Raw genomic sequence first — 24,338 nt, forward strand, 5'->3', positions numbered from 1 at the left:
CACATTTTAAAAACTATACACATGAACAAAATCTCAGAAATATGTATATTTATATACTACCCGGCATCTGTATACATCATACTAGTGGATTATGTCATTTAATCCCAAATAAGACAAGACAGAACTCACCATTCAGGCCCAAAATTTAGTGTCTGGGTTTCTGCTGCCATTCTCCGTATTTTTAAAAAGATTTTTGTATGTTGAAAAACCTGTTAATAGAAACACATCTTTGTCAAACAATGTCAAGAAAAGTGAAGAATACCAGGTCAGAACACAGAGCTAGACAATGTATGATCTGCTTATAATCTCCTAAGAAGCCAGGCGGTGGTGGCGAATACCTTTAATCCCAGCACTCGGGAGGCAGGGGCAGGCAGATCTCTGTGAGTTCGAGGTCAGCCTGGTCTACAAAGCGAGGCCCAATTTTGGTTCTAACTCCACTAAAAAATGCCTCAAAATGATTTTATGATAACACAAAGGAAGCAAAACAGTGCTGGGACAGTAGGTAGTGAAGTGACTGTCATTGGAGAGGTAAATCCAAATTCTTTATAGGAAATAGAAAAAAAAAAAGTAAGAAAGAAAAGGAAAGAAGATGGGAGTAAGCAGGAAGGGAAAGAGGGAAAGGGGGAGGGAGGCAGGAAGTAGGGAAGAGAGAAAGCAAACACAAGTTGAGGTTATTATGGTTTACTGCTTATACTTGAAACTGCACAATCCAAATGGTTACACATAGCTGCCTTAAAGTGTTCAACAGGGTTCAAGAATGACCAGGCTCAGTGGCTTATACCTCAAGCCCCAGATACTTGTGATATGGAGCATATCAACTGAGTTCCGTGACAGAAAGGGGGGGGGGGGGGGAGTCTCATTAAAAAAAATAATAATAAATAAACATTGGGCACAGTGGCAAACATCTTTAATCCAAGCACTCAGGAGGCAGAGGCAGGTGAATTTCTGACAGTTCTAGGCCAGCCTGGACTACACAGCGAGTTCCAGAACAACCAGCGTTATGGTAGGAGAAACTGTCTCCAAAAGACGACGGCGACGGCGACGACAATGACGAGCAAATAGTAAGTTTAATGGGATGAAGACAAGAGTGGAAGGTGGTGACCCAAACAAAGGATGTATGAAAATGCTTATAGAAACCCACTACTCCGTAAACTAATTTAAAAGTGCAATTTGAAAAGGGGGAGGAGTTTTGAACAAAGATAACCCTGAGTGAGTAGACCGTGTTTCCCCAGAAGAAATGGGTTATTAAATGAAAATATCAATGGTCAGGGAGGCCCCCAAAATAAGAGAGGTCATTGCCACTGCTCTTGGTTACCTACCCAACAAGATGGTAACACCCTATTACTAAAGTCACAACACTCTCTGGTTGTAGGACCTAAGAAAACCAAGGTGGAACTGACCTGAGATGTTCACAGTGCCGGAAGGCGCTGTGCAGGAGGAAAGCATCAATGGAGTTACCCAGTGTGTGATGCCAAGCTGCCAGGTTAATGTGCTCACTAGTACAATAGTGGCAAGAAAGTAGTGGAGGTAACTAGCCACTTTCTGACTAGATTTGCTCAGAGAAAGGAATCCATGCCTAGTTCTATGAACTTAGTCAGAAGCCCGTGGCCCAGAACATCCTAAGCCCTAGGGAGGAACCTGTTACTCTTGTTTTGCTAAATGGACATGTTTTAAAAGTGCAGAGACAGGAAGATCCCTGAGACTTGCTGGACAGCCAGTCAATCCAAACCAGTAAGCTACAGGTTCAGTCTCAAAAAATAAAGTGAAAAACAACTAAGACACCAAGCATTCATTCACCTCTGGCCTTCATACTCATATGCATACATGTGCACATAGAACACACAAGTGTATACAGGACACATATAAGTGTATACCAAATACGCCAAAAAAATTTTAAAAGACTAAACTGCTTATATTGTTTTTAAAGTTGTCACAAGCACCAAATGGCTAAATTTTAAACTGATAATAGTGGAACCAGGCATGTACACACGTGTAGTTCCATAACATTTGTAATCCTAACACACTTGTAATCCCAACACTTGGGGACTAAGGCAAGAGGATCTGAGTTCAAGGTCAACCTGGATTACAATAGACACTCTGTTTAATACATAGTAGTCATTCTGAGTGAATTACTACTATCACACAGCTAGGAAAAAGAAAAGTGGGAGACTACTGTCTTCTCACACGTGTGTGTGTGAAGGCCATAGGTGGCTATCAGGTGCATTCTTCAATCACTCTCTACCTTACTTTCGGGGACAAGGTCTCTTACTAAAGCTAGAGCTGGCGAGTTGGTTAGATCAGCTGGCCAGCAAGGCTCAGGGATCCTCCTGTTTCTGCCTCCCCAGTGCTTAAATCATAGACATGTGCCACTGTACCCAGGTTTTGGATGATGATTCTAGGGCATCAAACCTGGCTCCAATGCTTACATGGTAAGGGCTTTACCAACTGAGTCATTTCTCTAGCCCCTTTTCCTCTTAACAGGTACACAAAATGATACACCGTGTAAATCTATTAAAACTCCCTTAATGAGCCGGGCACACGCCTTTAATCCAGCACTGTGAGGCAGAGGCAGGCAGATCTCTGTGAGTTCAAGGCCAGCCTTGTCTACAGAGTGAGTTCCGGGACAGGCTCCAAAGCTACACAGGGAATCCCTGTTGGGGGGAGAGGGGGCGGACCACAACAAAAACTCCCTTAATGAAAAGAGAGGTTTTTTTTTTTTTCTTTTTCAATTTTCCTGTGGTGTGTGTACTTGAACTTGCGTGTGTGCATGTGTGGGGGATGCATGGGTGCCTGTGCATGTGGAGGCCCAAAGACGGTATTAGGAATCATCCTTGATTTTTATTTTCCGCCTAATTTATTGCAGCAGAGTCTTTCAATCAAACCCAGAGATCACCAGTATTGCTGTCTCCCTAGCCAGACTCATCGGAGGCTAGAATTACAGGCAAACTGCCACTCCCACCTGGCATTTATATGGGTTCTGAGGATCCAAACTCCAGTCCTCATGCTTGCATGGCAAAAACTTTAAACCACTGAACCATCTCCCAAATTTTCTAAAAGAACTCTTTTTATTTTCTAAACAACTCTTTTTTTTTTAAATACAAAATATGAAAATTCTGTACCAGACTTCCTAAGATTATCATTTCTTTTGCTTTTTGAAACAAGGACTGACCATGTAGTCCAGGCTAGACTCAAACTCTGCCTCCTGAGTACTGACATTACAAATGTGTATCAACACATCCAGCTAGCATGTTTTCTTCTAAATAATGCATACTGTTAAGAGCTTCACAAGGGTATGCACATTAGAACCAATTAAACTCACAGTACAAGCTGGGCGGTGGTGGCGCACGCTTTTAATCCCAGCACTCGGGAGGCAGAAGCAGGCAGATCTCTGTGAGTTCGAGGCCAGCCTGATCTACAAAACGAGTTCCAGGAAAAGGCGCAAAGCTATACAGAGAAATCCTGTTTCAATAAATAAATAAATAAATAACTCACAGTACATCCCAAATTGAGTAATTAGGTAAGACCAAGAAAACTGTTAAAACAAGTATTCTGCATACCAATCAGTCCTGTTACTACCTTACTGTCATAATCAGTTCAGTATGTTTTGTACAAGTATGTCAAACCACCTGGTTACCAAACAGTGCTACATGGACTGCATCAAGTAAAGATTTTTTTGTCATACAAAACATTTAGAGGCTGGAGAGATGACTCAGTGATTAGAACACTTGCTGTTCTTACAGAGGACACAGGTTCAGTTCCCAGCACCCACTCGGTGGCTCACAACTGTCTGTAACTCCTATTTCAGGGGATCTGATGCCCTCTTCTGGCCTCCACAGGTAACACACACGCTTGTTTGTTTTGTTAACTTGTTTTCTCAGACAGGTCTCTACAAAATCCTGGCTGTCCTGGAATTCACTATGTAGACCAGGCTGGCCTTGAACTCACAGAGATCCACCTGCCTCTGCCTCACAAGTGCTGGGATTAAAGGCATGTTTGTTATTATTATTATTATTATTTTTTTTAATCTTAGGTCTTTTTAAACTGCTATTTCAAACTCTACCTACCCTAAAGCTTTCAAATGAACTTTAAGGGGATCTCTGACTACCGCAAAGTAGATCTAAATTTCTAAAGCTTTGAACTAGAATGGATTTATAAGGCAAGTAGATTCTGACTACAAATGAAATTACTTGGTATCTATGAAAATTATAAAAATCTCTTCAATTTATTTTCCTCTTTAACTTATTACCAGGTCATCACATATGACCACACAGGTTGTCAAAGCACCAAACTTCCCATGTGCTATTAATACAGAAGATAAAAACAGAACCCCTGGGGTTGGGTATGGATGCAGCTCCAGACAGTAGTCTTGAAAGTGTAAGAGAAGCCCCTTGGACATAGGGAGCATCTAGGGAACAAATTACTGAGCAGGAAATTCCTGTTCCAGTACATTTGATCATTCTGACTATAGGTACTGCAAAACCTCACAAACATCAAATGCCCCAAAGCTTGAACCCAGCTACTAATTATAACATGGTTCCCTAGAATTATGTCCTGGTGCAAACACTTCTAGAGAACTCTAAGAACAACCCAAGCAATTTAATTCTCAAGAGCACAAACAGAAGAGTGCTCTGCTCCTTTTCCTTATGAATTAAAAGAGGAAATCTAACTTAAGCACTAAGCACCTTATTCAACCCTGAGTTCCAGACCCCACATTGCTCCTTCCCAATCAATTTAATAGAGCAAGTTTAATGGACTTCTAAGTTCTGGAGGGACCGTCTTACATAGTTCCTCTGAATTATAAATTAGTTTGAAATGGAAATTACGCCTTATCTCTGAACAGTCTTCTAAAGCTAGAGCTGGGTGCTGGAATGAGAATAGTCTTCCCATCTTTTTTTTTTCCTTTCTTTATTTTTTTTGGGGGGGAGGTGAAGATAGGGTCTCATTATGTAGACTTGGCTGCCCTGAGGAACTTACTCTGTAGACAGGCTGGCCTCAAACTCATAGAGATCAGTCTGCTCTGCGGGCACCACCACACACCCAAGGGCATCATTTCAAACCCCACCTAGCCAATTCAAATCCCTACAAGCCTCCTGACCTTTGGGAAACAGCTCTGAATTTGTAACTTGGGATCTGAAGCCGACTCTGCTTGGCCAAGCTCCTCTCTAGATTGCCTTCTCTTGAAACCAGTTCATTTTTCCTCCATGATTAGTACTACCTGGTACTACTATTATGATCCAAACTTTTCTGTTTCTCTCCCTAGTTTCCCCCCAGAATATCCATGGCTTATTGAACTGTAAACTCCTAGGGCTGTCTCTACCAAGTCCCTGTGGAGAGAACTCCGCTCAAAGTATGCAGTAGCAAAAAGGGCACAAAGGAAATGAAAACAAATTTCTACATGGCCTGGGAAAGGGAGCTTGGGAAAAAGGACCCACCCACACTGCCCCAAATTACAAACTTGATTCTTTTTCTATAGTATTACTTTATCTTTTTTTTTTTTTTTTGGTTTTTCGAGACAGGGTTTCTCTGTGTAGCTTTGCGCCTTTCCTGGTACTCGCTTTTGAGACCAGGCTGGCCTCGAACTCACAGAGATCCGCCTGGCTCTGCCTCCCGAGTGCTGGGATTAAAGGCGTGCGCCACCACCGCCCGGCTTGTTTATCATTCTAAATCAATTAAATACACCTACCTCAAAGCAGGGAACAATTGATAAAGGTACCACTGTTTGAAAGTTTACTGGTTAATCACACTGAAAAAGCAATCATGTGAAACTGCTTCCACTTTACGATCCTTCACCTAGGCATTTTCTCAACTATTGCTAACTCTTAAAGAGTCTTCTTATATCCTTTCAATAGTCTGAATTCTTTTAATTCATATCTAAATATAACAAAATTCCTAAACTAGATATGGTAGTGCATGTACACTACAAAAGCAAAGGAAGAAATGTATTCAAGGATAGTTAGTCTGCACTATGTAGTCAGATTCTATCTCCAAAATACTAATATTTGTAGAAATCCAATTTGCAAAGCTGGAAGGATGGCTCAGCAATTAGAAGCATATCCTGCTCTTGTAGCAGACCTAAGTTTGATTCCCAGCACCCAACTGCTTATTACTCCAGTTTGGCAGAATTAGACACTCTCTTATGGCTTCTCAGGGCAGTGGAAGGATCAAGAGGTCAAAGTCAGCCTCAGCTACACAGTGAGTTTGAGACCAGTTTAAGCTACATAAGGCTCTGTCCAACAACAACAACAACAACAACAACAACAACAACAACAAAAAAAAAAAAAAAAAAAAAACCCTGGGTGGGGGCCAAGCAACTGTCTCAGTCTATACACTGTGCTAGAGGTTACAAGTAGAGAAAGACCATATGATTAGACATCTGCAACTCACAGCTTCTTTTACCTAACTCAATTTCATCTCTAGCTTTCTCCTCTGGAAATAAAACTGTCACCATGTTCACCATATCCACAACATAATAATTTTCAGTAAGTCAATGATTACTCTCACCTGACGTGTTAAAAATTTACAAAGTGTCCCTCCATACCTCTTTTTATGTTCACCTATATGAAATGGAAAGGGGGGACTAGCTATTAATTCCCACAGACTACAATTACACTCTAAGTCTGGGGATGCCTAACCCGGAATGTGCCCTGTTCTATCCTTGATGCCTCATAAATGGCACAATGGGACACGCTGCAATCCCCAGCACTGGAGAGACAGAGGCAGAAGATCAGAAGTTCAAGGTCATCCTCAGCTACACAGCAAGTTGGAGAATATCCTGGGTTACATGGGACGGTGTCTCCAAAGAAAACCCCATTCTATCCTCTATTTTGAAACATTCAGTACAGCTGAATGGACGAATTTCTAACATATATACAATTAAGCCAGAATTTTGTTTTTAATCCTTAAAAAAAAGTTTCAGATTTAATTATTTTATTTTTTGTGTATGAATGCTTTGCCTGCATGTATGTATGCGTATCATAGGCATGCCTGAAAGAGGACAGAAGAGAGAGTTAGATCTCTGGAACTGGAGTTACAGATGTTTGTAAGCCACCATGTGAGCAAGTGCTAGAAACTGAACCTGGGTCCTCTGCAAGAGCAACAGTGCTCTTAATCACTGAACTATCTCTCGAGCTCCAACTCATGGTTTTTGAAAGTTATATAATGTTTATAAAACAGGTAGTTTCAAGTTTTTTGCCATTATGAATAAACAGTGCTTTAAACAACTTATGTTTTTAAATACTGACCAGGCTGGCCTCGAACTCACAGAGATCCTCCTGCCTCTGCCTCCTGAATGCAGGGATTAAAGGTGTGCACCACCACCACCACCACCACCACCACCACCACCACCACCACCACCACCATCACCCGGAGCTCCAGCCATTTTTTAACATTTAAAAATAAGTGTGATTAACATATTCCCTCCAACATCTTAGCACTTGAGAGGTAGATGAAAGAAGATTGCTGTAAGTTTGAGGCCAACCCAGGCCACACAACAAGTTCCAGACAAACTTGAACCACTAACTACTATTAAGTAAATAAATAAAAGTTTCTTAATCACACTAGCCACATCTCCAAGCTCAATAGACATACTGTGTATAACTACTGTACTGGTCAATAGTGACTGAAGGATAGTCCATCATAGCACAAGTTCTGGTTGAATAGTGCTGGAGACTATTTTTAAAGGAATTGTAACTGATCATAACTTCCACAAATCTGTACCTACTCAGCCCTAAAAACCTTGAAAGAAGACTACAGGTTGTAACCTGTGATAAGAGCATGCTTAGCTTGTGTAAGGCCCTGGGTTCAATCCCTAGCAACAACAACAAAATTTAACACCAACAATATGTGTATTACCATTCAAACAAATTTTAAATCATTTTAAAGAACTCAGTGTATGAGGCTAGAGATGCATCTTAGTTGGTAGAGTGCCTACGGCTTACCTTACATGTATGAAACTCTAGGTTCAATTCCTAGCATCACACAGTAACTAAAACATACATGAAATCCTGGCACTCAGAAAGTGGAAACACAAGGTTCAGAAGTTCAAGGCTAGCCTAGAATACATGTGACCCTGTCTCCAAAAAGAGGGGGCCAACAAAATTAAAATTCAGGTAAATGTGTAAATTTTAACACTGAATATTGGTAATGTCAAAACTATTTACTGTAGTACGAATGGTTAGAAGATCTTATTAATAAAAACAAACCTGGAGCCAGGTATTGGGGGTGAATGCTGGAAGATCAAAAAAGCAGAACAAGCCACAACCACTTGCCAACTCACCTTGCTAATTCCTCAGCAGATCCTGTTTCCTCAGACTGGAAGCCTCTGAGTCCTCATCCAGAGTGAATCTCAGCTGAACTGCTGCTCAAAGCCTAAAAGCTTAACCATCCTAGTTTCTGGTCCTCACGCCTTATATACCTTTCTGCTTTCTGCCATCACTCCTGGGATTAAAGGCATGAGTCACCATGCCTGGCTGTTTCCAGTATGGCTTTAAACTCACAGAGATCCACATGGATCTCTGACTCCCAAGTGATAGGATTAAAGGCACGTGCGCCACCATTTTCTGGCCTCTGTATCTAGTGGCTGTTCTGTTCTCTGACCCCAGATAAGTTTATTAGGGTGCACAACATTTTGGGGAACACAATACCACCACAATTTCCACCATAGTAATGTTAAAGTATTATTTGCCTTCTACTGTATGTCAGCACTTGTACAAACCACACACTAAGGGGGACTACTTGCTGACACTGTGACAACATTCACATGAGTAACAACTACTACACCAGCAGCAAGTCTATTCTTCACTGCCAGCAGCATGTATCACAAAAGGAGAATCAGCACCCTTTTTTAAGAATGCCGTATTTGACAAATCAGAAAAAACTGTGTATATGTTTTAATCTGTTTGATGAAATAGGAAATAAAATAAAGCACTAACTTCTTCTGCAAACCAGTATCATCAAGAAAGACACAACTACTCAAGAGTTGTGAGATCAACTAAACTGCTCCCCGCCCCCAGGAAGATTTTTTTTTTTTAAAGATTTATTTATTTATTATGTATACAGTGTTCTGCCTGCAAGCCAGAAGAGGGCACCAGATTTCATTATTGATGGTTGTGAGCCACCATGTGGTTGCTGGGAATTGAACTCAGGACGTCTGGAAGAACAGCCAGTGCTCTTAACCGCTGAGCCATCTCTCCAGCCCCCATCCCAGGAAGATTATTTTAATTTGAAAAAAAGAATAGCTAACAGACAAATATGGTTATCAGAGTTGGGTCATTTTTTTTCAAAGAGAACACAAGAGACTATTACTACAAGGAAAACTGAGAGATTTTGTTGGGTTCTTCAGTGACGTTTGGAAGTAAATATATCCTGCTTGCTACAGTTTGAATACATCCTCCCTTTAAAGTTCATGTGCTGGAAATTTCCCCAACACAACAGTCACAAGAGGTGATTAAGTAAAGAGGGCACTGCCATTTTTGAACAGATTAATGCCATTAACCAGGATGTGGTTAGTCATCACTAATGTGGGTCATTATAAAAGCAAGTTTAAGCCCTCTTCCCCTTGCTCTCTCCCTCTTGCCTTCTACCATGGGATGGTGCAGCCTAAATAAAAGCCTACACAGATGCTGGTACCATGCTCTTGAACTTCCCAGGCCAAAACAAGAGCCAAATAAATTGTGGCACACACCTGAGTATTACTACTTGCAACAGAAATCAGACTAAGGCAGGTCTTAAAATCAAAAGGGACTAGAGACTGGGCAATGGTAAAGTGCTTGCCTAGCATGTCCAAAGCCCTGAGTTTAATGCCCAGCACTGCAAAATTAGCATACATCTCAGAGAAAAAGGAAAACATAATAAAAAATGTAAAACAAACAGCCAGACATGACGACACACATCTATAATCTCAGTATTCAAGGGGCAGGAGGAGCTCAGCAGGTTCAAGGACAGTCTGATCTACCATTACGTTTCATGTCAGCCAAGGCTACACATTGAGTTCCAGGTCAGCCAGGGTTACATAGCATGATTCTGCCTCCAAAAATAAATTAAAACACACAAACACAAGTGCGCGCACGCGCACGCGCACACACACACACACACACACACACACACACACACCACACACCTTGGAAAGCTTATCAAGGGCATTAAAGATCAATGTGGCCTAATAATCAAACTATCTCAGGCTGGAGAGTTGGCTCAGCAATTAAAGAATACTGGCTGCTCTTCCAAAGGATTCAATTCCTAGCACCCACATGGCTGCACACAACCATCCAGTTCCAGGGGATTTCCAACAGCCTCTTCTGGCCTCTTTGGCACTGCATGCATACGGTACACAGAAATACACACAGCAAAACATTTATATACACATAAAAGAAATTAATCTTAAAAAAAAATTAACTTTCTCCAAAACTGACAGACTTCTTATTCTGAAAAGATTCACTGGGGCTGTCTGAACACCTCTCTCACTGGACTCTAAGCCTCAGGACAGGTCAGTAAGGCTCCAGTCAGCACCTGGCACAAAGCAAACATTTAAGAACTTGCCGAGTTGGGGGCTAGAGAGATTGCTCAGTGGTTAAGAACACCGGCTACTCTTATGAGTACCAGAGTTTGATTTCCAGCACCCACACAGCGGCTCACAGCCATCTGTAACTACTCTTCCAGAAGATCTAATACCCTCTTCTAACCTCCACAAGGACACACACACACACACACACACACACACACACACACACACACACAACACACACACACGGCAAACATTCATACAATAAAACTAAAGAAAGATGTAAAATAATTAAGAAATGGGAGTAAGGAGCCACAATGGGGGGAGGTAGGCTTCAAGACAGTTTAGCATGGAAAGGTACCTGCCACCAAACCTGATGACCAGAGTTCATTCCCTGGGACCCACATAGTGGGAGGAAAGAATCAGTTCTCTCAAGTTTTCCTCTGTCCTGCTGCACACACATCCACAAACATATATGTATGGTGGGAGGGGGGAGTTAAAAAAAAATTAAAGGCCTATAAACAGAACCCAGTAACACGCCTATCCAAAATTATAAAGGTGGAGTTTTAAAACTGGATATGGCAATAAACTAATGGGGGGTAAAGCAGGAGAATTATGAGTTTGAGGCCAGACTGGGCTATACAGCAATTTTCAACATGGCCTGGGATACATAGTGTGACCTAGTTTTCAAGAACAAAAACAAAAAGATACTTTAAATGGTGGTGCATGGGCTGGAGAGATGGCTTGTTGCTCTTGTAGAGAACTCAGGTTCTGCTCCCAACACCCACATAGCAGCTCACATGCCCTCTTCTGGCTTCCTCAGGTACCAGGCACATGTGCTGTGCACATATATACATGCAGGCAAATATTCATACACATAAAAATAAAAACAAATAAATCTAAAATAGAATTTAAAATGGTGGTGCATGCCTGTAATCTAAGCTCTCTTCTCTTGTCTTGTCTTGTCTAAACTCCCAGGAAGAAGATGCCAGAAGATATCCACAAGTTTAAACACTGGATAACACTCTGGGCTGGAGAAACTTCTTAGTAGTTAAGAGAACTTACTGCTCTTACAAAGGGCACAGGTTCAGATCCCAGCACCCACATTGTGGCTCACTTTTAGGGAATCTAATCCCCTCTTCTGAACTCCTCAGGCATCAGGCACATATGTGGTATACATACATACATGTAGGCAAAATACTTAAAACACATAATCAAAAGAAAAAAAAAAGAAAGAAAAAGCAAAACACTAAACTTGCAAAAATTATATAAAATTTTAGACTTAAGATTTACCTATTTTCATAGTAATAACAATCACAAAAGATCATAAAAGCTATCATTTAACTACTCTATGCCAGGCCAGGAATTGCTTACATTTTATATTAACTACCACAACTTTCCAGGGATATACCTTATAGTTAGGAAAATAAGGTTCCAATTAGTTAACTTGTCTAAACTCCCAGGTAATAAGTGACAGAAAATTAAATACACAGCTCTCTGCTTTTCACTATATATTGATATGGCCCCCTCAATACTGTGATGGCTAATCTTGACTGCATCTGGAATCAACTAAAACCCAAGCTGCTGGGCACTCCTGTGAGGGATTTTTCTTGATCAGATTATTTGAAGCAGGAAGACCCACCTTAAATGTATGTGGCACTTTCTGGTGACAGTCCACATAAAGAACATGGAAAAAAGAAATCTTTCTGCCTGATTGCCCTCACTCTTGCTGGCAAGTTCATCTGTCCTGCGGCCACAGCATCCCAGGTATCAGAATCAGCTTCAAGATTCCAATGCAGACTGAAGATCAGCAGCTCTCCAGGAATCCTTCCAGTCTTCAGGGCCACAATGGGACTGATGAGACATCCAGCCTTGTGGACTGAACAATTAGATCCTCAGCCTATCCAGTGGGAGACAGCCATTGCTGGACTATCCAGACCACATCCTGTGAGCCAATCTAACACATCTGCTTTTTATATATATTCATTCTATCAGTTCTGTTCTTTTAGAGAACCCTGCCTCTAACACATCCACTTTTAATATATATTCATTCTATCAGTTCTGTTCTTTTAGAGAACCCTGCCTAGCATACCTTCCAATCTCCTTGCAATTTTTACGGTAATTTTTTTCCTCCTTTCCTCAATATCCTCAATTTGTTCATTACTAACTCTCACCCCTTTCTATCATAGTAAGCCCTCTTTTAAAGAACATGTTCTACTACTCAGAACAGGGGGATAAGGGGCTTGGAAGTCTTCCAAAAAGTTGTCAGTTTCCAAAACACAAATTAAGGTTCTCTGACCACTGCTTTTATAGGATAGCTTTGCATCCAGTTATACAATGGCTTGAGCAGTGCTCCATCAACTACCAATCAGATGATAGTGAGAGTCCTTGGATTTGGCTACCTTTCACAGCTCTGTCATGATGTACCAATTTGAAAGTTCCAAGACAATACTGCTGTCAGTGAATTGTCAGTCCCTACAACCTAAGGACCAAATGCTGAAGACTGGAGCTCCTAAGACTTCCTCCAGGCCCAGAACAACTTGAATACAAAAAAACTTTGTCTCAAAAGAACATGCTAGCCATTAAAGATGACTCTAATAAAAGGTATTGTTAACCAACATTTCCCCTACTGCTTTGGAAAGGAGAAAAATTTATCATTCTAGAGCTAGTTGTAAGGGCATATGCCTTTAAGCCCAGCTGAGGAAGGCAGAGGCAGGCAGATCTCTATGAGTTTGCCTGGTCTACACAGCGAGTTCTAAGCTAGCCAAAGGTACATGGCCAGACCTTGTCTCAAGGGGAAAAAAAATCATCCTAAGAAAACCCAGGATGCCATCAACATGGCCATGTCCCATAATAATCTTACCTCGAGCCTATGTTTTGCAAAGAGGGATACCCAGGAACTATCAAAAGTTTTACACAGAACATATGGAAATTTTTGTAAAACTCACAAAACTCTGAATATGTCTTAACTCAATGTCCCGAGTTAGGAAAACAGATCATTTGAGACAACTCTTCAACCTTAAAAATAAATTCAGCTATAATGTGGTAACTAAAGAAGACTTTGAGCTGGAGAGAGGGGCATGTCAGTAAGGTACCTGCTAGGCAACCACAAAGACCTGCCTGGAGTCCAGCATCCACAGAAAAAGTCAGGTGGACTGGATGCACCTGTAATATGCCAGTCTAGCCAAATTGGTGAGCTCCAGGTTTAGTGAAATCTCAAAAAATAACAGTAGAAAACAACTGAAGAAGCTACCTAATGTCAACCCCTGGCCTCCACATGCACGTAAACACAAGTAAACATACATTTGTGCATGTGCACGTGCACGCGCACACACACACACACACACACCAAAGCATCTTCAGCCAGGGGAATAAAGTACAGAAGAAGCCAGATCTATAAACTATTGTTACATAAATGTATCAACTTTTATTAGTAATCCCTAGGCTTTACATCAAAAAATCTAGATATAAGGACTGGAGAGATGACTCGGCAGGTACACTTGCTGCCACACTTACAATCTTGAGTTCAAACTCCTGGATCCACATGATGGAAAAGAACCAAATGCCAAAAGTTGTCCTCGCCTCTGACCACACTGATGCACACACATATGATACAGACACAGGTACAAACACACTAAATGTAAAAAGGGTTATAATCATCTATCTGTGCGTGTGCGCGCGCATGTGTGTGAATATAATAATTTTGTTTGCTTTTCTCGAGACAGGACCTCACTATGTAGACCAGGCTGACCTCGAACTCAGAGACTGAACTGCCTCTGCCTCCCAAGTGCTGGGATTAAAAGTGTATACCATCATGCCCAGCTATTAAAAAAAAAAAATTAATTAAAAATTAGAAGTCAACAAATATATAAGCTACAAAAAAAATAAATGAAAATAAATGAATAAAACTTCAATATGTTCCACTCAGAAAAGTTGCCACAAACTGGGCATAGTGGCACATGTCTGTTAATTCCAACATTTGTGGGCAAAGGCAAGAAGATCACTCATGAGCCCCAGGCCAGTCTGCAATTCTACATAGTGAGTTCAGGCCGGTAAAGGCTATATCATTTGATCCCGTCTTCAAAAACAAACAAACAAACAATAAAGGGATTCAAAGACTATAAAGCTTCCAGTGGCACACATCTGTAACCACAACACTTGAGAGGTGGAGTCAGGAGGACAGGAGTTGAAAGCCAGTCTCAGCTACACAGCAAACTTGAGGCCAGCCTCGGCTACAAGAGACTCTATCCCCAAATGAAGTTTAAAGCCAAGTGTGGTAGTGCATGCCTATAATTCCAACACTCAGGAGGCAGAGGAAGGGGAACTATAAATTCAAAGCTAGCCTGGGTTATACAGTGAGACCCTGTCTCACACATACAGATACATACAGAATTTACTTAAGGAGCAAAGGATGTAGCTCAGTAATAAATCATGTGCTTAGGCATACCGAATGCCCTGGGTTAGACCCCAACACCGTATTAAAAACAACAAACTTACTTCCAAATTTCCTAATAATTCTGGAGTACAGAAATATATAATTTCCAAAGTTTATACTATGTTATTCATCTTCTCCAATAGCTAAGTCTCTATTACTACTCTCTATTCTTGTTTCTTTTCTTTGTTTTTGGTAGATGGGGTCTCACTACGTAGTCCTGGTTGGCCTGGTACTACTAACATCTGTTAATAACATGAAGATCCTGTATAAATTCTGAACCCTCAGATCCTACAGTTTCATGAGTTGCTTAATACTATAAAAAGTACCAACAATTAAAATTTATAAAAACAACCAATAATAAATTTTTCCACAAACCAAAGTCACCTGTTTAAACCTTTACCCTGAGCTTCCCCAGCCCCAAATCTAGAAATTTTAATTGGGGCTAGCAAGATAGCTCAGTCAGAAAAGGTGCTTGTTGCCAAGCCTGATGACCAGGGTTCATGACCTGGACATAGTATGGTCAAAAGAGACCCAATTCCTGAAAATTTTCCTCTGACCGCCACACAAGTGTCATGGCATTCACTCCCACACACATACTCACATGCATATACAACATAATAAATGTAATTTTTTAATTAAAAAAAATTTTTTTAATGAACTAGAAGGTTCCAACATTGATGCATGGTAAGAATTACTGGGCCTCATTCTCCAAAACAGATGCATATAGGTTATATCTTCAAGACATCTGAGTTAAAACCTATGAAAACTGTTCTAGAATGCTAGAAGAGAAAAATGTCTAAAAGTTTCCATTGGAGTCTACCCTAGAAGAGCTACGACTCTATACTCCTGAGGTCTACCACTAGTCCTGAAGGCAAATGGAAGACTTTCAGCTCACTATGTTTGTCCTTCTAGAGCCCAACCCTTGCCACAACTATCTGAAAACCAAGTCGAACGCAATCCATTATTTCCTTCATAGGGCTAGGACCCTGAGCTAGTTATCAGTTTGCCATGGTACTGGAGTTTAAGTTTATCTGTGACCCCAGGAATGAAGCAGTCATTTTCTTCTACCTGTTTGTTGAAGCATAATAGCCTGACTAGAGAAGCACAACTAAGACAGAACAGAAAAGAGGATACTCACAACCAACTGGGAGAAAAGTACACTCTAGACACCATGACTCCCAAATGCTTCCCAATTTCTGGTTCAAGTCCCTCCTGAAGCAACAACTCTTGGGTTCTTTAAAAATACCTTGGCCTCTCAGCACATTTGCCCTCAAAACACTGCTCTTTCTGCTCGTCATCAAAAAAAAACAAAAACAAACAAAAAAAAATACAATAGTTTAAAACATAAAGTTACACTATGACCAATCCAGAAAGGGTCTGTTATTCTGATTCAAAAGGGATCTGAGAGGTACCAGAAGTTTCTTCTCACTATCTGTAACCTCAGAAGAAATAATGGGACAAAAAAAACCCTGAAACCTCAAAGCAAAAGTCAACTCCGCTTGGGACTATGGATAAAGGTCAGTGGTAGAGCACTTACCTAGCATACACAAGGCCCCGGCTTGAACCCTTACGGGACAGAAGACTATCGGCATGAACTCTCAACTTTCTTCACACTTACCTGTTCAAAAGTTCTGCTACCTCACTGCAGGACGTTTCAGTAAACGTTTTCAGGTCTTTTTAACACTGTAAATAATAAGAAGTATTCATGTAAATCATCTAGCACTATCATCATCAATCTCACTAAACCTTAAAAACTTTAAAAAGCAAGTTTTTCTCATGAATATATTTTATAGAAAATAGTTTCCAAGCCTGATTAAAATACTAGGAACATCTGGTATGTTTGTAAATCAGACCCTCTGCCTAGCACAGTAGCATGTGCCTGGCATACTCAGGAGGCTGAGGGAAAGAGATTACTTGAACACAGGGATTCAAGACCTAGACAGTATAGCAAGATTGTCTCAGGAAAAAAAAAAACAAATCAGACTCCGTCACATCTAGAGAACCTCACTAGTTCTACAGAGCAATGGAAAAGTACAAATCTTAAACAAAAGTCCTAAGTAGTTTAGTGACAATGACCACTTGGGGACTCAAGGGAAGTGACTAACGTGGGGTTTCCACTCAAAACTGCTTTACAGTCAGCAGTACTGACCTTTCCAGCACATCTGATGAAAGGAAAGGAAAAAGCAGCAGCATCAGAGCAATGCGACTCCTGTGCAAATAATCCAAGCCACTGAGCCCTGCCTGTCACCAAAACACCCACAAGTGAAGTCTGCAGTATCTTCAGCTGCTAAACCATAACCTGCTGGTTTTTGAGACAGGGTCTCAACTATGTAGTCTTAGCAAATTCATAGAAATCCACCTACCTACCTCTGCCTCCTAAGTACTGGTATTAAAGGCATCTATCACTGTTGCCTGGCCTATAGCCTGCTTTTAATGCTGTGTTGAGGCAGAAACTTAAAAACCCACAAGTGGATTTGCAGTTCTAAAAAGTCTCTGAAGCAAAACTTGAAGCAGTTTCTTAGCTAAAATCAAATGATAAGAAGAATGCTGTCCAAAAACGATCAGGCATGGTGGCACATACCTGTAATCCCAACACTGAGGAGGCAGAGGCAAGAGGGTCATGGCACTGAAGTGTGCCTGGACTACACGCAAAATCTTGTCTCAAAGGGCTAGAGAGATAGATAGCTTAGTAGTTAAGAGTACTGGCTGCTTTTCCAGAGGAACCAGGTTCAATTCCTAGCATGCACATGTCAACTTACAACCATCTCCAATATCCTCTCTGGCCTCTGCAGGCACCAGACATGCACATGGTACACAGAAATACATACAAGCAAAACACCCCTACACATAAAACTAAAAAAATAGCAATTTTTTAATTAAATAAGTTGACAATTGTATTAGCTGTAAGAAAACAACCTGAGAAAACCCATTCCACTTTTAATTCTGCAAAAAATAGGCATGTTACAATGTCCTAAAGTTTATCCAATAATAGCCTTAGAAATCTACATTCAAGATTCATCATTATTTATCTATTTATTATTTATAACATGCGGAGGGTAACTGAGGAGGGCAGAAGAGTGCCTAACCTCCCTGGAGCTGGCCGGTGTGAGTCGCTGTACCTGAGGTCCTCCTGAAGAACAGCAAGTGCTCTTAGCTGCTGAGCCATTACTTCAGCCCTATAAACTCTGCATTTTTTTAAAAGGGGAAGGAATAGGGAGTAGAACTAGAGTGTACAACAAACTCTCCTATACACTTAAGAACATAAACTCCACCGGGCGGTGGTGGCACACGCCTTTAATCCCAGCACTCGGGAGGCAGAGCCAGGCGGATCTCTGTGAGTTCGAGGCCAGCCTGGGCTACAAAGTGAGTTCCAGGAAAGGCGCAAAACTACAGAGAAACCCTGTCTCAAAAAACCAAAAAAAAAAAAAAGAACATAAACTCCAAGTTATCTCCTAAGCTCAAGTTAATAAAACATTTTAGTTAACAAGAAAAAATAATTGTGTTCCTTACTCTAGAGAAGTAACTTTAAATGCAGTTTTGTTTTCTTGTTTTTGAGACAGTCTTTCCTGTAGCCCAGGCTGACCTCCAACTCACTATGTAGCAGAGGATGACCTTGGGCTCCTGATCCTCTAGCCTCTACTGCCCAAGTCCTGGGATTACTGGACTGTACCACTACGGCCGGTTGGAAAACATTTTTATAAAATTAAGTTTGGTGACCGAAAGGAATATTTTTTTTCTTTTCAAATTTCTTCCCTTTTCTCCCTACCTCACACAAAATTAAAGGCAAGTCAACGATGGTACGTATCATTTTATATTCCTATGAAATTAGTGTATTTCTTATTCATATGAGAACACGACAAAATTAAAAAATAATCTAGTCAATAATATTAAGTTCTAGGGCTGAAGATATATATAATTAATTCAATGAAGAATACTTGTTTGGCATGCATGAGGCTCTGGGTTTGATCTCCAGCACTCCATGGGGAGATACGGTGAGAGCACAGGCTAGTAACAGTTATCACTCTGGTAGAGGGAGGAGGATCAAGAGATTCAAGGTCACCGGGCGGTGGTGGCGCACGCCTTTAATCCCAGCACTTGGGAGGCAGAGCCAGGCGGATCTCTGTGAGTTTGAGGCCAGCCTGGGCTACCAAGTGAGTTCCAGAAAAGGCGCAAAGCTACACAGGGAAACCCTGTCTCGAAAAACGGAAAAAAAAAAAAAGAGAGATTCAAGGTCATCCTCAGCTACGTAGTTCAAGGCTGGTTTGGTCTACAAGGCCTCCTGTTGGGGAGGATGGGGGGCAGGGACGAGGAAGACTATCAGACAGTTCAGTGGGTATGGGCACTTGCCCTTAAGCCTAAATGACCTGGGTTCCAACTCCAGTGGCCTGTATGTTGGAAGAGAAGAGCCAATAACAAAGTTGTCCTCTGATCTCCACAGATAAAACTCAAATATTTTTTAAACAAAAGAAAGTAAACTTACAAAATAAAAAATTATTTATGTTTTAGAGATATAATTCTTCATGGCAACTCGAAAACATCACCAGAAAACACTACTAAGGGACCACAGGCGGCTCAAGGAGTGAAGGCACCGGTGCCAAGTCTGATAACCTTAGCTTAACTCCTGGAACCCACAGCGGATGGAGAAAACCAACTTCCACAAGTTGTTACTGACCTCCAGAGGCACTCAATGGCATGGATGCATTCATACACACACACACACACACACACACACACACACACACACACACGTAATTTTTAAAAAATGCTAATGCAGATCAAGGGCAAATTTTTAAAATAGGTTCAGATTTTTAAAAGAATGAACAAGCAACATTAAGAAAATTCAAACTATTGAAGGAAAATGAGACATTTAACTTGCCTCTAATATACGTAGATTAACATCACATAAATTGTAGATTCAACCTATGAGACTGGTCCAACTATAGAATAAAACAGAAAGTACATTAAATTTAGTAAGCAGGGACTAATGAAGAACTGGAAAAAAAGTCAGTATTTTTTAAGTGGTACAAACCAGAGATCTTTTAGAAAATCCAGGAATAAAATTTATCTTTCCACCTAAAAAGGTCTTCCCAGACAGCAATTACTATCAACATATCTTCCCTTGTGAAGGTCAACAAAAAGAAAAGACATGTACAGAGTATTAAAATGCAGAGTCATGAGAACAAATAAACTGATATGACATCAGAGACATTATAATTTGGAAATGTCATTTCAAAGATTCAGCATGGGAACACGATGTAGATGTAATTATTGAAAACACCACCTCAGCACCACCATCACTATGTCCTCGAGCTGCAAAACTCCATTCATACTCTGACCTTGTAATTCCTAGCTTCATGGGACTTTGAGGCAAGTCTACTATAAATTATTTTTCATACAGGTAATTCATCAGCAAAAAAAAAAAATGCCTCAAAAGTCAAAATACTACATTTATCAGGTAAATTAAAATGAAAGATTATTAAATCAGCCATTTACGAATATAAAAATAAGCTGAAAGGCTCTCAGGAAAAAAAATTCACTAGTCTATTAAGCGTATCAATTTGAGAGTTAGTCTGAAAAGTGAAAAAGGAAAAACAGGTAGCACTCTACACAACAAAATCATGTAAGGGATACCAATACATATTAGGGGAAAGGGTCCCTGAGCCAGTAAAAACAGGCAGGGCTATAGAGAATTACAAGACACTCCTTATTAACCACTTATGGATAATTTGAGTTAATACACTAATTCATTTGATTATATTCCTTAATCACTAGTGTCCAAGGGCAATTCTTCATTTCCCTCCATTTCCAAATACTCTAAAATTTCCAATTCTTTTTTTTGTTTTGAGTACTGAATACTGAACCTAGTCATCAGGCATGAAGTAGTCTACCAGTGAGCTATTATTCCTGGCTCTTTTGAGTCTTAGTGTCTCACCAAGTTACCAGGTAATCCCTGAGTTTGTATGTTCCTACTTCAGTCAGTCAAGATGCTGGGATGCCCTTCCTAAAGGCCATTCCTACTGAAAAGTATGTTCAGGCAGCCTAACACCAATCACATCTAAAAACTTACTTTTAAAATAATTCATTAGAATTCCCTGAAACATATGAACATCCTGAGTTTTCCAAAGGAATGGGAGGGAGGGGTCTTGGCTTAAGTCTACAGAATCTGATTTTCCATAGAACTCATCACTTAGAAGACTGAGACAGGAGAATAGCAAGTTTGAGGCCAGTCTGGGTTACACAGTGTCAGTGTCTCTGTCTGTCTCTCTGTCTGTCTCTCTCTCTCTTTCTCTGTCTCTCTCTCTCTCTCTCACACACACACACACACACAGAGTCAAAGTCACAAGGAGGGGGGCCTGGAAAGATGGCTCAGCAGCTAAGAGCACCGGGTCTTCCAGAGAACCCAGGTTCAATTCCCAGCACCAACATGGCAGCTCACAAACGTCTGTAACTCCAGGATCCAATGCCCTCACACAAACATATATGCAGGGAAAACACCAATGCACAAAAATAAATTTAAAAAAAAGAAAAGAAAAAAAACAAAGTCACAAGGAAAAAGAAAAGATTCCAGAACAGTGAATGGTCCATCTAATCAATGTGTAGACACATTGCTCAGTTTCTTCCTCACTCCAGTCTTTCCAGACTAGACAGCCTCATGCTCTTCCCAGCAAGCCCTTGATAGGTCCCACCTAAGTTTTGTCTTTGTCTTAGGGTTTTTGCCCTTTTTGCCTTAGGCTGAAGCACCCTGCCTTCTACCTACGAGGTGTTTCCTCAAATTTGAGCTTACCTGTAAAGTCCCCTCAAGGGACTAAATTTAAAAATTAACCCTTCCCACAACTATTATCCTGTCTCCCTATCTCATTTTTTTCAACATCAATTACTCCTACATTATACAGATGCTCCCTGCACAGAACTGTTTGACTTAAGATTTTCCACTTTACTATGATGTAAAAACAATATGCGGTCAGTGGAAATCATTCCTCAAATTTTATTTTCTTCCTGAGTTAGCAATACGTGGTCCAATACTCCCTAGCATGGCTGGCTAGGAACAGAGAGCCACAGTATCACAATCTAGCCATACAATCACGAGGGGGAAGTAAGACTCTACAGGAGGCTTTGCTGTTATAATGGGTAGTAGGCTGACTGCATTAAATGCATTTTCAGCTTACAATATTTTCAACTTTCAATCAGGTTAAGGGATGTAGCCCCATCATTACATCAGGAAGCATTTGCATATTTTTACGTAAGTGTTTAGATGTTTAGAAATGAGCTCCACAACAGAAATTTTTGTTCTCAGCAAGCACTTGAAGTTTGTCCAAAAAAGAATGACTGGCAGCAAATAGTAAATAGTCCCTTCTTCTCCAACCACAAAACCCTAAAGTCTCTGTCAAATAGCAAACAAGGTATGGGCTTTTCCTTTCTAGCAAATCACTAACATTATCTATGTTAACTCCTCAATGTTGGTGATATTTTTCCAGATACGTGTCACTTCTAAGTGTTTTTCTAGTGTCTTCTAATGTGACAATAAAGTATACATCCCAGTTTAAGCAATTCAAAAGCTGCTACACTAGAAAAACATCACTAAATGAGGACAAAGTATGTGTTCTAACCAAAATGGGCAATATCAGCTGGTCAGAGCCACAAAATTAAAGGATGAAAATTAACATACAAAAAGGAGGATAAATTTTATCATGAAGTTATTGTTGAGAGAAACTACAGAAGACTATAGTCTGAGCCAAAACTACCTATGATCCAAGGTACATGGCAGGAAGCCTTCACGGATTCAAGTCCCTTAATTTCTTAAGTTATGTTGGACTTCTTCCCTTCCTAATAGAGCCACTAGGTGTGTTGAAGTGCTTTGACTTTCAAGAAAACGGGAGGTGAGGGGGGACAGTGCTAGATAAATGCAAAGCAACGTTACTGCTTCCCAAACGCGGTCACACACCCTGCTTCTTTCCTATTTCATACCCTCCCTTCCCTGCTCACTTGACTGACTGATATTTCAGCCACAAAACTGAAGTGTTCAAGAGTGCTTCGTGGGAAACTGCTTGCCCATTTCAACCCGGTGTGAACATTCGGGGGCCCGGAGCTGCCCCGGGCTCTACTTTCCCAAGCCTCTCAGTCCCAGGATCAGATCATGACTCCACCTCGCCTGGGGCCTGCTCCAGACCAGTCCTGCGGCCGAGGAAGCAGTCTTCCCCAGTCCAGATGCTCGGTGGGGAAGGCAAGGGCGCACCTCCCCGGGGCAGGTGCGGGCAGGAGCGCCGGCAGGAGCAGCTGTCGGCTCGCAGCAGCTGTTAGCCGGGGCACCCCGAGGCTGCGCGGGCGGCCGGCCCCGAGGAGCGGGCAGCGGAAGGCGAGCCCTCCGGCCTGACACTGCCCACCCCGCCTCCCGCCTCCTCTCCGCGGCTTCCCCCCGCGATGCCACAGGGGCGAAGGCAGGGGGCTGCCCTCGGCCGGAACGCGCCCTGGCCCGCAGCGGCCCACGCACTGGAAGAGGATCCTGCCGACCCCGCACCTGCCCTGTCCACACGTCTGACGCCCCCAGCCGGCCGCAGCCGCTGCAGGGTAGCCTCAAGTGTGTCCATGCGGCCGGCTCGGGCCGGAATGGCGGGGACGCGACGGTGGGCGCCAGGCCATGGCGGCTTGGGGAGCTACAGCGGGCCCTGGGCGCGGGATGGCCGCGGGCAGGGGAGACACACCGAGCCACTGGTTACCTGCGGTCCGGGACAGGAGTCTCTCAGAACCCAAGTCAATCCTCAGCCTCAACAACACAAGATGGCCGACACGTCGCCACGCACGTCACGTGACCCCGCGCGCCGCCCCGCCCCCCGCCCCGCCTACATCCCTCCCTGCACTCCAGCTTCCCACGACATCCTTCCCTTCCTCTGCGGACCGCCCCTCCGGCCGGGCACGCCCCTTCCCGAGACCCGGATGCAGGGCTGAGAGAGGGCGGAGCAGCGGCAGCGCAGGCGCGCACTGGGGCCTTTGGCTGAAGCTCCTGCCCGTCGTAGAGTTGAGCTGGAGTCCCGAGTTGGAGCCCAGCCAGGGGCCCTGTGACTCACTGTCCAGTGCACCCAATCCAGTCCCCTTATGCAGTACAGAAATCTCCACATCACTTAGGAGCTGGTTTTCCAAGCTAGAACTTTTCCATAGCTTTTGGTCTAGCATTTTCCTGCCAGTTTGTCCATCGTGGAGCAAAGGGTGAGGCTGAAATTCAAAGCAGTTTCCTTTCGGGTAGAAATGGCAATTCATTTTAGAGTGTTGGAATGTGACAGCTGGGAAGGGTTTTAAAGTTCTGACTCCCACTACATGCGAGCCTACAATCCCTTCATATATTGCGCTCTCGTTTTAGGGTTGCTAGATAGCGGGTAGGAAACCCAGCAATACAGAAGACAGGAAATTATC

The 24,338-nt window shown here is 42.0% G+C and overlaps 1 long non-coding RNA gene across 1 annotated transcript; it reads right to left on the minus strand.

Moving 5' to 3' along the window:
- Positions 1-62: 62 nt before the first annotated feature.
- Positions 63-23,756, minus strand: LOC128117937 (uncharacterized). Its single transcript, XR_008220954.1, has 3 exons — positions 23,648-23,756; positions 16,552-16,616; positions 63-209 (listed from the first exon to the last, which is right to left on the minus strand). It is a non-coding gene; the product is annotated as an uncharacterized LOC128117937 (long non-coding RNA).
- Positions 23,757-24,338: the final 582 nt, after the last annotated feature.

Source organism: Peromyscus californicus, unplaced genomic scaffold (genome assembly GCF_007827085.1).
Source record: "Peromyscus californicus insignis strain IS unplaced genomic scaffold, ASM782708v3 Scaffold_21__1_contigs__length_65335640, whole genome shotgun sequence".
NCBI classification, from domain to species: Eukaryota; Metazoa; Chordata; class Mammalia; order Rodentia; family Cricetidae; genus Peromyscus; species Peromyscus californicus.